Source organism: Fragaria vesca, linkage group LG3 (assembly GCF_000184155.1).
Source record: "Fragaria vesca subsp. vesca linkage group LG3, FraVesHawaii_1.0, whole genome shotgun sequence".
Taxonomy (NCBI): Eukaryota; Viridiplantae; Streptophyta; class Magnoliopsida; order Rosales; family Rosaceae; genus Fragaria; species Fragaria vesca.
In genome coordinates this window covers 4128420-4145510 of record NC_020493.1, presented here as the reverse complement: position 1 = coordinate 4145510, position 17091 = coordinate 4128420, and the positions used below count along the sequence as shown (strand labels likewise).

At 36.4% G+C, this 17091-nt stretch overlaps 4 non-coding genes across 4 annotated transcripts; 2 read left to right on the top strand and 2 right to left on the bottom strand.

The window, feature by feature from the left end:
• The first annotated feature begins 3452 nt into the window (after window positions 1-3452).
• Window positions 3453-3524, top strand: TRNAD-GUC. The gene has a single exon. It is a non-coding gene; the product is annotated as a tRNA-Asp (tRNA).
• A 960-nt stretch (window positions 3525-4484) lies between these two features.
• On the top strand, window positions 4485-5254 carry LOC101303590. The gene is made up of 3 exons (XR_184182.1): window positions 4485-4728; window positions 4946-4972; window positions 5087-5254. It is a non-coding gene; the product is annotated as an uncharacterized LOC101303590 (transcript).
• A 294-nt stretch (window positions 5255-5548) lies between these two features.
• On the bottom strand, window positions 5549-7290 carry LOC101303882. Its single transcript, XR_184183.1, has 2 exons — window positions 6852-7290; window positions 5549-6185 (listed from the first exon to the last, which is right to left on the bottom strand). It is a non-coding gene; the product is annotated as an uncharacterized LOC101303882 (transcript).
• A 2692-nt stretch (window positions 7291-9982) lies between these two features.
• On the bottom strand, window positions 9983-14329 carry LOC101304074. The gene is made up of 3 exons (XR_184184.1): window positions 14043-14329; window positions 13333-13486; window positions 9983-10905 (listed from the first exon to the last, which is right to left on the bottom strand). It is a non-coding gene; the product is annotated as an uncharacterized LOC101304074 (transcript).
• Window positions 14330-17091: the final 2762 nt, after the last annotated feature.

Below are 17091 nucleotides of genomic sequence, written 5' to 3'. Positions count from 1 at the left end.
TGATCCAAGATCTGTATCATCTTCATAATTGACTCCTCCAATAGTGGTCGCTACTCCACCACAATTTATATGTAATGAGTACTGAACTGTTCAGTAACAGCAGATAATTGAAAAGTCAGATTTGAGAAAATATTTGAGTGGATATGATATAAATATATTAGGTCATATGGAAACTCAAGTTCACAACTGAGTTCCTTGTACAAAATCTTTACAAAATTGAACAACTAACAACCTAACCATCATTTGATTCCTGTCTATTCAATCAAATTTTGGATTTTAAGATATATAACGTTACCTTCTTTACATGGATATTTGTCCAGGCACACTCCAGATACTCTAGAATATGATGAAGTACATTAATCAGCATATGTAGTAAATCCAATAAAGTGAAAAAAGAAAAAACAATGGCTGCATGGATCTTCAATGATAGTATGAAACTTACGAGTTGTTTGCTGCAGAAGAGCTTTTGAAGACGTTCCTGATACATGCCCAATCAATTGAAAAAGAACAATTAGAGGTGAATGAAGACTGTAGTATGTGCATGGTATGTCAACTACACAGAATACAGTTCTTACAGGTATTCGCTACATGTAGATGGCTCAGAGTCCTTGGAAAAATTATTGTAAGAAACATCTATCTGGCTGCACACAAAAATGACAAACATGTAAGCGAGTATAAATCCACTGTAAAATACATGTTAGAATATTGATAAACGTTCATTTAAATGCTTAAAGGATATATAGTTAGTTAATGTCGACAGAGAATCATAGACTCCTAGTCATTGATGATTCAAATGCTACAAATAATTCATATGAAAAGGAAAAAGAAGCTCCAATATCCTATTGAGTTAACAATATTATTAATACTGCTAATAGAATTGTCTGATAGACACCTCAAATAAACAATGTAAAAAACAGAGACTGAATGAAATTGATGTCAGATAGAAGACATACTAGCGGCTATCTTTGGTCTTAATATATTCTGGAATAGAGCCATTGAGCAAGTTGCTTGTCAGGTACCTTTCCCGAAAGAAATCACAGTCACATTCAGTCGAATAATTATTACTTAACTACAGAAGGATGGTTAAATGGGATAAATTTATGCTTATGTATAAATGTATATATGAAGATAGCATATGAAGTTGGGGTGGGGGGGGCTCCTGCATCATAGTCATGACATATATGAAATCCACATTTCTTACAAGTACTGCAAATCATCTGGATCCAGAGACATAACTTCAACATCAGGAAAACTCCCTTCCAATTTGTTGAAGCTGAGATCTCTGTAAGATAATAAGTAGAGGATGTTATAAGAACGGGAAGCTTACTATTTGGAAGCTTAACTGATCAGATATAACCTCATTGATCAAATTGCTATCGAGAAAGAGTATTAACTGAATGTGCCTTGTGCACTTGAATGAGTAGTAAAATAAATAAAGTTAAAGAATAGCAGTATTACAATTTATTCACATGTGCCATTGGTCTTAAATCCCGAATAGGTCCAAATAAATTACAGCTCCTTAGCATTCTGCAATAACTCAAAAATAGCATAGTTGTGGATAACATGAATTAGCCTAGAACTATAGATGAAAAAGAACTCAACATGTTTTAGACTTACAATCTTTTCATGCTTTTCATATTAGTCAAATTCGGAAATACTGAACCCCCTCCATTTAAGTCACTGATCCTTCTGCATCAATTGCATCATAAATAATTGTTAAGCAACAATAGTCCCTCTGATATGAAACCATAGTATATTCACTATATTGTACAAGTAGAATGTAGTTTTCAGAGTTATACTGTTAACGCAATGAAGAGTTAGATGTCGAACTCACAGTTCTGTTAAATTACTCAAGACAGAGATACTAGATCCTTCTAGACCACTAGCTTGGATCTCTCTGTCAGATACATAATTCAATATGGTTAGAGATTACACCAAATTATAATTCAGAAATTATATTATAATAGAATAAAGCACCTACAATTTTGTAAGTTGACTCCAACTTCGGAAATAGTCAGGAATTCTTCCAGTGAAATTGTTACTGCTAATCCTCCTGCATAAGGGAAAATTCATAACATGACAGCTGGTCAGCTGAACATTTCTTCAAAGGCAAATTGCGAGTAGTGTCACTTACGGTTCTGACAATTTGGTCAGATTAGTAAGATCCACTGGTAAGACTCCTGTGAGATTGTTTGCACTGATAATTCTGCAGATCGATCAATACCAGTGCCAAGTGCCAACTTATCAGTTACTGATTTTTACAAGCTATTCAATATTTTTGTTTTTGTTTGAATCCATGATTAAGTAAGACAAAATGGGAAGAAGAATAGAAGGAGCTTACAGATTTTGCAAGTTAACCAACTTCCCAAGTTCAGGAGGAATAGTTCCCGTAAACATATTAGTCTCTAGGTTCCTGGAAACATATTCCCCTTTTAATGAAAGCAGGCTAAACATAAAGGAAAATAAACTTGATTTGACAAACATATAGAAGTAATGAAAAGAGATAGAGGCAGATTATATATACAAGTATCTAAGCGTGGTAATGTTTCCAAGGAAGGCAGGGATTGGTCCAGACAAGTTGTTCACGTTGAAGGACCTGCAGTTACTCAGTGTCTTAGTTCAATCATTCTAAGCCATTATTGGCGAACCATGAATATGGAGATGAGAAGTGCATTTACATATATTCCAACTTTGTAGAACCCCATTCACTCGGTATATTACCACTAAGAAAGTTCCTCGTGAAATCGCTGTAAATTGACATATCATTAGTGATAAGTGATAACATTAGCATTTGCGAGAAACTAAAAAATATCAGATGGTATGATATGGTAAATTACAAAATGGTTACATTTGTCTGAGGTAAGGTAACTTTGCAATAGATGGTGGAAGAACACCAGCAAGATCTTGCCCTGTAAGAATACTGTATTCAACAAAAAGTCAGTGTTGATCATAAAAATCAAACATTGCAGAAAAAGTAGTCATATTGTCTCACATTGCATTCTCATAAACAAAAGGGATTCTACTGAATTGGGAAAGGAAAGAACAAAAAATTCCCACCTAGACATCTGCTCACACACTTGCAGAGTGCAGTGCATGAAAAACCAATTGAAAGATTGCAATTCAAAGCCAATAAGGTTATTATAGAGCAATAGGAAACATATATAGCAATCATCTTCATATGCACCTACATGTTAATGACATGACATAAGCCATCAGGGAAGGAGCAGTTGCAGGTGAGAATGTTGTTGAATAGAGGCCTATCAGCAGACTTTGGGGTAGCCCAGCTTGTGTGGGTTGTGTCATTCAGGCACGGGTCTACACTGAAGTCCCAGTCTGTTTTTCCTATCTGTGTAGCAATTTCTTCCAGGGCAGCCACTGAATAAACAAATCAAAACCGTTTATATAATTTATCAAGTAGATTTATAGCTAAAGGATAGAAATTCTAGCATCAAGTCGTTGTAGTATAGTGGTAAGTATTCCCGCCTGTCACGCGGGTGACCCGGGTTCGATCCCCGGCAACGGCGTTATGTTTTTTTCTTTTTTGAAAACTAATTGCCACCTTCGATTCTCTTTCCTTTTATACATTCTACCGGGCAGTTCTCAATCAAAAGGATTTGTTGTCCCTCCTTTCAGAAAGGAGATCTAAAGGAAAAGAGGGATTAAGACTCTTCAAAAAACCTAAAATCGATACATTTCTATGTTGGTGTTGTAGAGGAGCAACAAAAGCTAGCGAGCTCTCATGCACATAATTGATGTGAAGAGGAATTGTACACCGACGAAGAGGAAGAAGATACAGATGATGAGATGAAGAATAAGGATGGTGTACCTTCAGAAGCAGGAAGAAGAGTTGTAAGCGCCTCAACTTGGACTACTCCAATATTGCAGCTAACCAGTATCACCACCACGATGAGGTTCATGATGGTTTTCGCACCACTATTAGGAAGATATAATCCAGCTCAGATTGCCATCTTCATTTTGTTCTTGCATCCAACACTAATCGATCTTATTGCTCCCTGAAACTTGGTCCTCCTTGATGAGCTATGGCTTTGCTAACTCGTTGGTCTTGAAGTAAATAACTCTGTATAATCTTTAGCTAGTGGCGCTCGCCTACCATATATTACTGATAAAAAATAGATAAATATTATTGAAGGGACCCTAAGACAGAGACCTGTGGAAGAAGGAGACTACTCTTCAATATCGAAATAAAGATATCCATATATGTGTGAATAATTCATGCATGCATGTGCTTTTTCTTACGTGTTATAGTTTAGGCGCAGACTTAGACCGATCGATCTGGTTTTACATTTGAGATAGTTGTCTGCGTTTTTGGTCGATTTTTATATGAAAAACAAGGTGTGTTCTGGAATGTACGCAGTACCTTGAGTACTGCGGTGGCTGGAGCACGTGTCAAGCAGCGGGTGGAGACGCTGTTAGCGCGTGTTGTGCATGACTCTCGGTAATTCTCCCTCCGCGATCGAGCCAGTGGAGGTGGGTAACTTTCTGAACAGTGAAGAGGTGGGTGGTGATCCATTTTCGTTTCTTGAGTTAGGAATTGATTTTCGTTTCTTGAAGTTTGGTGATCGAGTTCAATTTGCCTGATTGGGTTGACGGGCCACCGACTTCGAAGGCCGAGTTGACTCGGTGGTGTTCAGTCGCCGTCGTTTTGGTGTTGAGGCCTGGGCATGCGAGTCAGGAACACACCATCATCTACTGAATTGAAGATCTCAGGTATAATAGAGTTTTTAGTGTCTGATTTGCTTGTTAAGGATTGTGTTAAAGGTTTAAAGCCCTATTATGAGATTACGCTTTTACAATCTGGTCTGGGTTAAATTCTCTCTCTTTCTCAGCCATCCCTTTCAATCAAGATTGTTCTACTTTTGATATAATTTGCTCATGTGAAACTCTTAACGTGTTTCTAATTCGTAAAATTGTGTTTCTTGTTCAGAACAAAATCCTCTGTGGAAATCGATAGGTACATGTTTTCCCTCTTTTCTTCTCTCTGTTCTTATAACTAATTTAGAAGTAAGAATTGGAGGATTTGGGGCATTTATTATGTGCTAACTCTGTAGCTCTAAATTTGCAGCAGACCCGTCTAAGACGATTGAAGTCGCATAAGAGGGGCTTGTTTAGACTTTAGAAGATTGGGAGGTTCTCAAAGTTTTTGTTGCTGGCACTTTGCTGTGGTTTTTTTTTTTGGGGTCCGAGTGCTTCATAGATTAATTTTATGCAGATAGCAGAAGGAAGCATTTTGTGTAGCATTTTATTGACATTTCTAGTCGATAGCTTAAAGGATTTTGGCATTCAAGAGCGTATTTGGATTTCTTGCTATGTGTTGTGCACAGTGCACTTTGGAGCTTGGTTCAGTGAGGAACATTTTGTAGCATATGGAAAGTTGTATGAGAAATCTGCTTTCTGAACTGGATTGTGTGTGGTTGCAGAAACTTCTTTAGCTTCTGAAAGGCTTTTTGAAATACACCTTTTTTTTTTTTGGGTAATGATAACCTCCAAGATTGGTTCCAGCAAAGATCTTCAAATACTTCTTTTTCTTTGGTGATGACAGTTTCATTGAAGAAGTAGTGTTAGAGACAAGGGATCCTTAACTGTAAGTATAAGTTGCTTGTTTATGACGTACAAACAAGGCAACTATGCCTGCTTATGTATAGGTTACTTGTTTATGACGTAGAAACATGGCAAGCTATGGCTGCAGCCTGCTAATGTATAACTGGTACATATCAAAATGAAAACAAGATTAGAAAGGGGACAATCTTATACTTCTTGAAATAACATTACCATAAGGTGTATCGATAGGTTTGGGTAAATACTAAATGAGTAAATCATGACATTATAATACACACAGTTGCATACAAAAGTTGAAAGACTACAATTGGTTGATGAGAAATCAGATTAAGCTGCGTCAAATTCTTTGGTCTCTCCGATATCACAAATCATCCTAACAAAGGTGTTTTCTTTACAGAAGCTCCACCTCTACTTGGAGTACCGACTGTTGTAGTCTTCCTTCCAGAACCTAGAGGTTTACTTGGAGAACTGTTGTGGTCTTCTGTACCGACTGTTGTGGTCTTCCTTCCAGAACCTAGAGGTTTACTTGGATAACTGTTGTGGTCTTCTGCTTTTTCTCAAACACTTTATTTGCCTCCTATTAAGACAGCAAACCGGACTCCATAATCCTGAATTTTCATTGCAAATTTGAGATGCATGAGTTTGTATAAGCAGCCTATATATCGTTGAATACTGCGAGAATAATCAAATTGTAGACTTCTCTACCGATTTCATTTAAGAACTAAGTATATAATACAGTAGACATTGCATAAGAGTTTTGTATTTCAAGTCCACTATAATGTGTATGCAGTTATGCTTATGCACCACCTTTGGAAAGTACAGGACTTCACTGATCAAATTGACCACTTCACTGATCAAATTGACCACATACATGATCACACATCATGATCACGTATGCCACAGAGACATATAAATGGAAAGCGCAGGCAGTGATAGTTGGCCACTTGCAAGATAAAAAATTAAAAAAAAAACTCTTCCATGTGGTTAAGAAATAATATAGCTATCAGAAAAACATTGGTTCACATACCAAAACACAGTTCTTCTGCAACTATACAAGAATCAAATCACATACACAACACGAATAATTGTATTAAGAGATATCGTTTCTGTATCTAAGTGATACTTCTTCCCTAATCAAACTGTCGATCTAAATTCGTGACAAAACTTACAACTAGCAATATCTGTTTCATAAATCTGACAGGATGCTGTACAGAGTTTACCTCAGCAAGCTAAAACAGTGTCACAATTGAGCAAGTAGGAGCATAATCACTTACCAGACCGGTGCCATTTCGCTACTGGGAAGCTGCTCAGAAAGCGTCTCTTGAAAAATCCAAAGCGGATCTCTCTGAAATTCTGAAACACAACAAAATAATCACTCATAATAACAATCCCAAACCAAAATCCATAGAGCTAAAAATTAAAACAATGAGCACTGGGTTCTGTCGACCAATTTGGGTATTGAGAGGAGAAGTGCGGAGATATCGAACTTTGGGCTCCGTCGATTCTTCGGCGAAACGAGTTTGGATTTTTCCTCAAATTTTGTAAACTTGAGAGAAAGGATAAGAGGGGTAGACTTATTCCGCTTTGGGTCTTCGTCTCCGCCGAATCCTCACTGGGTTTGCAGCAAATTTGATGGATATTATACGAATTAGTGACAAGAGGAGAGGAGAAGACGATGAGATCGATTGAGAGAAGGCAACGTCTGGGTAAATCGAAAAAAGAAGAAGCCGTCTGGGTGTTAACGTCTGTTAATAAATAAACTAATAAACATCGAAAATAATGGTTAATTCTCAACCATCAAATCTAAATTAGCTTGATCCAACGGTGACTGACTATATGTTCCTAAATGACCGGGTGAACAGGACTGTAGTTATATACATTTGTACATCATTTTGAACCAACTATACATAGGAAGCAAAATTTTCATAAATCATGTGAAATACGATGTGACCGGAAAAGTGAAATACGACTAAGGTTGAAAAATCACAAACTTCTAGTAATGTTTGGTTCTCAGTAAAAGTAGTCAACCCTAATTTCGCTTAGGAATTCCTAAGGGGAGCCTAACCATCAGAGGGTCAATTTAACAAGATTTTTCATGGGTTCATAAATCTCATATATACTAGCTCTAGGTTCGAAAACGGAAAAAAAAAAAAAATGGGGTATCACACGATGCCGGTCAACCGCGTTTCGTGTAAAAAATGAGGTTGAATTAAGGTTGACTAACTCAATGGGGGGCATAACGAATCCGAAACGGGGTGAATTTTTTTTCGTAGACGTATTTAATATCCATGACCACATCGGACGGTGAAATTTTGTTTTCGCATATTTATGACCTCAGATCGCCACGTGTGCTTACTGAAGATGTATAACTTGTTTAGTTGGTTATAAACATTTGTACATCATTTTAAACCAATTGTACATAGGAAGCAAAAATTTTGAAAATCCTGTGAAATACGATGTGACTGGAACAATGAAATACGGCTAGGGTTGAAAAATCACAAACTTCAGGTAATGTTTGGTTCCCAGTAAAAGTGGTCAACCTTAATTATGCTTAGGCGCTCCTAGGGGGAGCCTAACCACCGGAGGGTCAATTTAACAAGATATTTTCATGTGTTCATAAATCTCATATATACGAGCTCTAGGTTCGAAAACGGGAAAAAATGGGGTATCGCAAGATGCCGGTCAATCGTATTTCGTGTAAAAAATGAGGTTGAATTAAGGTTGACTGACTCGATGGAGGGCATAACGAATCCGAAACAGGGTGAATTTTTTTTCGCAGACGTATTTAATTTCAATGACCACATCGGACGGTGAAATTTTGTTTTCACATATTTATGACCTCGGATCACCACTTGGTTACTAAAGATGTATAACTTGCTTAGTTGGTTATAAACACTTGTACATCATTTTGAACCAACTATACATAGGAAGCAAAATTTTTGAAAATCCTGTGAAATATGATGTGACCGGAACAATGAAATACGACTAGGTTTGAAAAATCACAAACTTCTGGTAATGTTTGGTTCCCGTTAAAGCGGTCAACCCTAATTACGCTTATGCTTCCCTGTGGGGAGCCCTATCGACAAGAGGTGAACGTTTCAAATTTTTACATGGGTGGTTACATCTCATCAATGTGAGAGTTTTTTGTGTGGAAGAATCAATCAAACTAGGTCATATAGGTGTAGGTAAGAGCATTTTCGTGTAATAAGTGGCGTTGGTTTAATGTTGACCACGTGGATCAAGACATAAACATTATCGAAAAAAGGTGGATTTTTTTTCATAACCGTATTTAAGTACACTGATTATATCAGACGGTTGAATTTTCATTTTGTGAGATTTAGCCATCGGAACCACAACGTGTCTATTAAGTGGTATAACTTGTTTAGTAGGTTATATGCAAGTGTACATCTTTGTGAACCAACTATAAGGAGGAAACAATATTTTCAAAAGTCTTGTGAAATAGTATGTGATCGGTATGGTGAAATACGGTTCTGGTTGAAAAATCACATATTTCCAGTAAAGTTTGGTCCCCGATAGAAGCGGTCAACCCTATTTACGCTTATACTTCCCTGTGGGAAGCCCTATCAATGGGAGGTAAACTTTCCCAAATTTTTACATAGATGGTTTTTTGTGTGGAATAATCAATCAAATAAGGTCATATAGGGGTATGTAAGAACGTTTTCGTTAATAAATGACGTTGTTTTAATGTTGACCACGTGGATCAAGACCTAAACGTTATCGAAAACATGTGAATATTTTTCCATAACCGTATTTAAGTACACTGATCAATGTCTTGTCCTCAAGAAGCTAGAACTCCATGTCTATTATACATTTATAAAAAATTGTTTGGATTTTTTTTAGTCGTCAGAGGTATTCGTGTAATAAGTAACGTTAAATTAGTGTTGCTCGTGTTGATCAATATCCAAATGTCAAAAAATCACAGTACATTTTTTCCCATTAAATTTGAATTTGTGCCAAAGAGCACTGTCATATAAAAGAATAAGTTAGAAATGTACAGTTCTTCATCAATGTATGTCGACAATAAGTTTTGGTGTCATAAGCTACTGATATACCAAGCTGATCCAAATACCTGTTGTAAAGGTTCAAATCAATATAATTCAGCTTTTGAAATTGAACCACATATATCAACAAAGATGGTGACCAACTGTCCCCAGTTGTTAAGAGAAGTTGCTAGAAATAAACACGCTTGAGTTCATGGCAAGATGATGACCACTGTTATAAACACACCAAAACCACATGTTTCCAATATCTGCATCTTTAAGAAGATCCGGGAAAGGAACTACAAGTCTGGGATCCAAGTTACAAGATCATACACAATGAAGCTTTCATTAGTTTGTATATAGTTTGTGAAGACTTGGCAGTACTGGTGAACTACAGATAGAGAAAGATGCAAGTAAGATACAACTAAACATCACAGTACAACTATCATATACATGTCTCTCTAATGAAAAGATTTGCATATTAAACAAGGCCAATCAAGAAGTTTTCGTTACCAGTTTATAGTTATTTGTCCAACTAGATTACAGGCCAAGAAGTCTTCTTCATCTAAAATAGATTGGTTTTTTCTATCAAAATGCATCTTTGGTGGACGATCTGATCTTGGCTGTTTCATTTTCTATTCTCACATAACTCATTGCTACTCCTGTGCGACTATATATATCTGCAAATATGCAAAAAATGCGATGTCTTTTACTAGAATTTTTTTATGCTACTCTATCGTGCAGATGGAACTCATTACTAATGTTTACCTTAAAGGGATGTAGCATCCTACTTTCAGTAGTAAATGGAATATGTGGGATGTAGGATCCTACTTTTAGTAGTAAATGGAGTATTACTTATGTTTACTTATGCCTACTACTCCTTTCATGATGATATATACTGTAATTAAATCAGTCATATTCAGATCTAAATCATCTATTAGGTGTGTTCCTATTTTTGTTCAGATTATTTCTCAATATGACGTTTAAGCAGTTGATGGAGGCATTTAGGTTTTATCTCATCTCTTCATTCGTAAGGAACCATGGCAAATGTAAGATACCAGATTAAAGAGAAGCATAGCCACAGGTGTAACTGCCCATATTCAATCTCAAACTCTACTGGAAAAAAGTTATTAGGACACCTATATGATAAAACCTGAATCTGGAACCGCTAATAGTAAAACAGAAATTCAGTTTGACTATACTGAGTCACTAACCTGGTACAACGAATATGAAAAACGTTCATCACCCAGTTGATGGAATTACTTGTTCACAAATTACTGAAATTCCAGGATATCTCGTCTAGGCCTCTCCCAAGTCCCAACTACACCTGCAAGATTGAGAGGAACATACCATCAAAATTTCTCATCCTCATTCTCGATCTCTACCTCGACATTTTAGTTTCGGCACCCATTTGGAAGTGAGAGAAAGTTCTAGTATAGTTTAGATTTCAGCTTTGGTTTAACAAGTATATAAATACTGATGAACAAGGATTCTAACATGAACCAAATCTATGAATGAGGTGTGGCACAACTAGACATCAGGAATAGATCAAGAAATAAACTCTCAAGGGCAGCCAAATAATCACAAAGCACTACAGTAAACAAGAATACTTGTTACCACGAACAAGATGGTAACTACGAATTCATAACAATATCAACAAAAAGGGATTTAGAACCCAAAGAAACATCATATCAATGAACTCAGTAGGAATCAATTTGATAAGCCAACTGTTCTTCTCAAGATAAATTTAAGAACAACAATACTCCAAGGAGGAACATATATCAACAAGCATCTCATCAAGTAAAGAAGGAGAACAAATGAACAGATGAGTTGAACATAGTTACCAATACTAAACTCGACAAGTCATGAATGAACAGATAAAATTTATAGAGAGAACAATACAATCACATCCAAACATAGATACCAGAATAGAATCAAAGCTATAAAGAAAATTATGCTTTCCCTACCTTAATCTATGGATACCAGCAGCCAACCAAAACAAGAGAGGAAAACAAGCTTTCCAATACAGCATCCAATTTACATCACCGCAAAAGCAAATCCGAGCTCAAATGCGAACACCCAACCTACTATAGCAACCCAGCCACCTATCAAAGAATTTTAGATACGAATCATACTCCCATTCTAATGAGAAATAGCTGAAACAAGATGTCAGTTTGTGAAAGATGAAATCGGAACTTACATAAATAGAACTTTGTCTTGTTCAATGGAGAAATTCAGAGGCTATCAATCTCTTGCAAGCTATTGCTCAAGTGCAGGCTTTGGGGAAGTGAAGGAAATTCAACTTGTTGGGAACGAGGAAGAAGAGAAAAGAGAAGTGGGAGAAGGACATGGGTATGTTCGAGAGAAATCGGCATAGGACACGTGAAGGGTGAAGATTTGACAACGTGTTTTCAACTAGAATGGTGGCTGGTTGCATCTAGTATAACTAGATATTTTAGATAAAATAACATTAATAACACATGTTTAATAACAATAGCTATTACCCCAAATAAGATAGTAAATTAAACCTTTACCAGCAAAAAATAATGGTTCATATACACACAAACACATAATAAATATTTCACACCATCCCTCCCATCACACGGTGAGTTTTCTCAGATTTTACATCCTTCCCGTAGGTGGTGCACAAAAACACACAACCATTTGAGAAGGTGTAATCATGCATTTGCTGCTTGATTCTCATATAACAATAAAAGAGAAGCACATGTATAGACTAGTATCCTATTGTCAAAATCACCGCATAATTTGGCCAAGAAACAAACTGTTTGAGAAAAATCAGCCATAGGATGTGATTTCAGTTTTCCTACCACCTCAAATTGAGTTAACCAAAAACAAAGTGTATCAAAGAGTTCTTGATTTCTCAAGCGAAATGTCAATAATTGAAATCGATGTTTGTGCCGTTCCCCGTAGGAATGGTCGTCATCAGATGTATTGCCGTACATTGCCTCTGTCTCTACGCCGATATATTCTCCATACCCTCTAATGCAATAATGAAATAAAGAAAGACTGTACATATAAGTCTCCTCCAATCCAAACTGGAAATCTCTACCCTAATTTTTTCTTTTTTTTTAGTTGAAGGTGTGACTAGTACTAAATAATTGGAACACAATAAAGAAAATCATAGTCCCTCACCCTCAGGGGAATCTCCCTTCAGTCCCATATCTTCCCACTAGGAAGTCTGCATAACAATTTGCCACTAAGTTCGTTTATCAAAATAACCCGGGCATATTTCATAATCAAACATGTCTAACACAATGAGAATTGAAGCTATGAACTTATGAACTTAGGGTATTGTTCAAACTACTTTCAAATCTGACGATCCACCACGACTGTTGGAATTCGTATCACGATCCACCACCAATTGTTGTAAAATATATTGCTACAGGATACAACATCCTCGTTATAACTGAGATGAGTAGACTTAACCTTGTTCTACAATAAAAGTAATGATCATAATCACATTAACTTTTGAGAACTGATTATATCAGACTTTCTATTAACTAAAGAAGACTCCGGTTCATGTTAATTGAGGAAATGACAAAGCAAATGCACCCCAAATTTGTCACTGTTAAACCAGAAATGCATCAGGACAAAAACTGACTTTCTGAATTCACAAGCAACATGGATCTAAAACAACTTTACAATATTAACCAATTACAAGAGCATGAACACGAACACTCTAATAACTTGCCTAATAAAATACCATATTGTAAATGAAGAAAAGAGAACATGCCTGATCATGTACGGTCATGGGGTGACCATAGTTCAGGGGCACATGAGTAAGACCATCAAAGAAGTCCACCATAAAGCTTTCTGTCGCCGTGTAAGGGAAGCCGGTGTCTTTGTAATGCACCTCCATTTGTCCATTTCCGTTCATTTTTGCAGAACTAACCAAATTCAAATTTGCATAACAAGCTACGTAAGTAAATTAAACAATTCAAATTTCACAGGAAATAAAAACAACAGCAAATTTAGAGCAAAAGATAAGCTTTTGGACTCATGGACTCATACCAACTATAAATTAGTAAATAAATACTCAATCTTTATCACGGTTCTTGGATAATGAATGTGGGTGAAGAAACAAGACACTTGCACTAAGAAATTTGCCAAATGTAGAACAAAACAGGACACACCTACATAGCAGAAATTAAAGACTGTTTCTTTGGCCAATTATCTTCATTTTTCTTTGGCTACTAATACAAATTTATTAAATTCAAGATGGAAAATTTGTGTTTGTACGCTTTGAAAGAGATGAGCAAAAGATCCCTTCACATTTCGCAATGAAACAAAATCTGAGAGAAGAAGTGGGTTGAGCTCAGAAAGAAAGAGAAAGAACATACACTGAGAAGGAGAATGGGAATGGGTTTTGGCTTAATACTCCGTGTTTTGTATCTCAGAACTAAAGTTTTGTACATGTATATATCTGGGGATTGAAGTTCTTACCTTAATACTCCGTAGCCAAATGATGAGAGACGGATCAATTACAGATAAGAGTACTGGCTGCTATACGTCGTCTCTGACTCCGTTTGCCGATCTGCGAAAGCCACCCAAACGGATATCGACCCGATATGAAAACGTCGCCGTCGCACAGGCCGGATCGATCCCCAGAAAAACCAGACGAGCAGAGAAGCAGAAAGAGGAAATTACAAGAACCCTAAACCCAAACCATAACTCAGTTTCTCGCACTTCGGATTAAAACTTATACGAAAGCAGCTGCCCTTTGTGTCCACGCGACGCGAAACGCGCCAAGCGCGCGTCCTTCTTATCAAAAGTAAAAGTTTGTAATTTCACCGCTTGACAAAGTCCAACGACAGCCGCGGTACTCGGAGTACTGCGTACACAGCAGCCGTTCCCGAAAAACAAAGGGTAAAGAGAAGACGACAACCGGATCGACTACGACTACTGGACTACGATGGTTTTTCTTCTTGGTTTTGGGTCAAAGGACTCCAATGGTGAATATCTTGTCTTTTTTTCTTTTTCTTTTTTCCGACTAACATTGTTCTTAGAATCTTGATAAGTGACGTTGTGATCTATATTTTACTCGTAATATTATATTCTCATATGTCTATCAACTTTTTTTTCCGTAACGTGAGGCTATTTTGAAACAAACCTTTTTTTATATTCTCATAATAAAATTGTTAGATTTTGTATGTTTTTTTGTTACCGTATAATATATATAAAGACCATAATCAAGTCTATGATTGAGCAAAATTCACAGTTTCCCCGCTATGACACCTAAGATCATTGGAAGCACAAATTGCAAGAGAAATGCAAGTTTGCAACTAAATGAAGTTGAAATTATGTGAGTATCCGTAGATAAAAATAATATATCAAGAAGAAATCTCACTTGATCGAATGCATCTTCTTTTTTCTAAATGTACGTCAATATATGTTTTTTTTTCCTCAAAATAATATACAGACCTAATGCATTAATCTCCGCTAGGTTTCAATCTTGAATTAATCATCGAAAATTAAAGTTAGTTGTATGATATTAACAATGTCGCGCGCCATCCCGATGGGTCACTTTCTACTAGAAAGATAGTTGTGTTCATCATGTGTTGGTACACATCCTATTTTAATCAAATAAAACGATCAAAGTAAATAAATTACAAGTGATAATTTTTTATTTAGTTGGAGACCACGAAGTCAAAAACGACTTCTTTTATCTATGTGTAGGCTTTTTAATTGATGAGAAACTTGATGTGTCTAGGCTTTTTTTGTTTTATCAAAAACACCTGGATCATTATTCTATTGGAAAAGGAAATTAGGCTTTCACGATTTGCTAAGGTACGTAGGAGTATAAAGGGAAGCAAAATCTGCAACTCGATCCTATTAGCATAAATTTAAACTTTAGAACATAACCTCTTAGACTACTTTAAATATTAATCTATAAAAATTCTTTTATACACGACATGTAAATATATAAACTGTACAATCTTAATCATTTTTAAACTTAATCATTCATAAAGTTGGTACTTTTCGAAAGAAACAGAAGTTGACTATTTACAGGAACGGAGGTATGGTCGGCCTTGGCTCCCTCTGTAAAAGGTCCAGTATTCTGGTCAACTATGGAGACATACAACTTTGTCGGTGGAAACAACACGGAGTCCTACGCGATGTGCTAGTGTGCTATGTTGGAGCAGAAATGTTCTAATATGAAAACACACGATAGTGTGACATGGTGGTTTGTTAATCTTCAATTTTAACTTGAATAAACTTTATAGAGATCTGAAGACGTAGTATCAGAAGAACCAATCCATTGCATCTGATGAACGCACGAGGCTGTGACTTCCACTTGGTGAGCTCCCTTGTGCATTCTGCTCAGACAGGTTTTCAAAGGCTCTTAACCTCGTCATTTCATCACCATGGATACTTGGATCCAAAGCCACTTCATCCACTGGGGTTCGCCCTTCAAGCATACTCACTACTGCAGACATGATAGGCTTGAGTGCAGCTGTTGGATTGGCGCACAGCAGAGCTACTTTGATAGTTCTAAGCGCCTCTTTCTTATTGAAATCGGATCCCAACCTTGGATCCACCAGCTCCAGTAAGTCCCCTTTTTGTTGCAAAACAAGAGCCTAAAAATAAGCAGAGAAAATGAGCGCATGGATCACAAACCAGTTACATATATATGTAGTGACAGAATTTTTGAATGAAGATTATTCATCTTACCCAATCCATAAGACATTGAATGTTCTCATTCGGTCGATATTTCATGTTCTTTCCTGAAACAGTTTCTAATGCAACAACTCCAAAACTGTAGACACGTAGGTCAAACAACCCCATAGCGCATATTCCGGTGCCATGTATTCTCTGCACAACAATTAAATGTTGTTTTCACCGACTGATTAGTCACTCTAATACAAAGAGTTTGCTCATAAAATATAAACGCAAAATGAAATTGCCCAAATAGAAATGAAACTTACATAGTTCCAGCAACCTTGGTGCTAATGTGAAAATGTTAGAGGCGACATGTACTTGGTTAATTAAAATTTGAACTTTTACACGCTACATTTATGTGTCACTGGATGAACCCACATGACATATTTTTGATGTCTAGACGTAGTACGACGACACATATGCATCATGTGAATGATCTTCAGGCAACGTATAATTTTTCTTTTTTCATTTGATCTCTTTGAAACAATAGATATGTGTCGTCTGATATGCCTTCCAATGACAGATAAATGTTGTCTAGATGGATTTATGCAAACACATATATGTCGCCTGAATAGGAAAATAGCAACATATACTTAACTATTCATAGTATTTAAGTTTGTCAAACCACATATATATGTTGTTATGATCAAGGATTAAAATCTCTGCGATATATCCGATATATCCTCCGATATCTCCCTTTTTCGAATGACCGATATATCTTTAGGGGTCAATATCTTATCTTCCACCGTATCTACGATATTTCCCCGATATTTAGGAAATATCCTTAAATATCACCGATATTTAGGAAATATCTCTGACATTTATGATATTT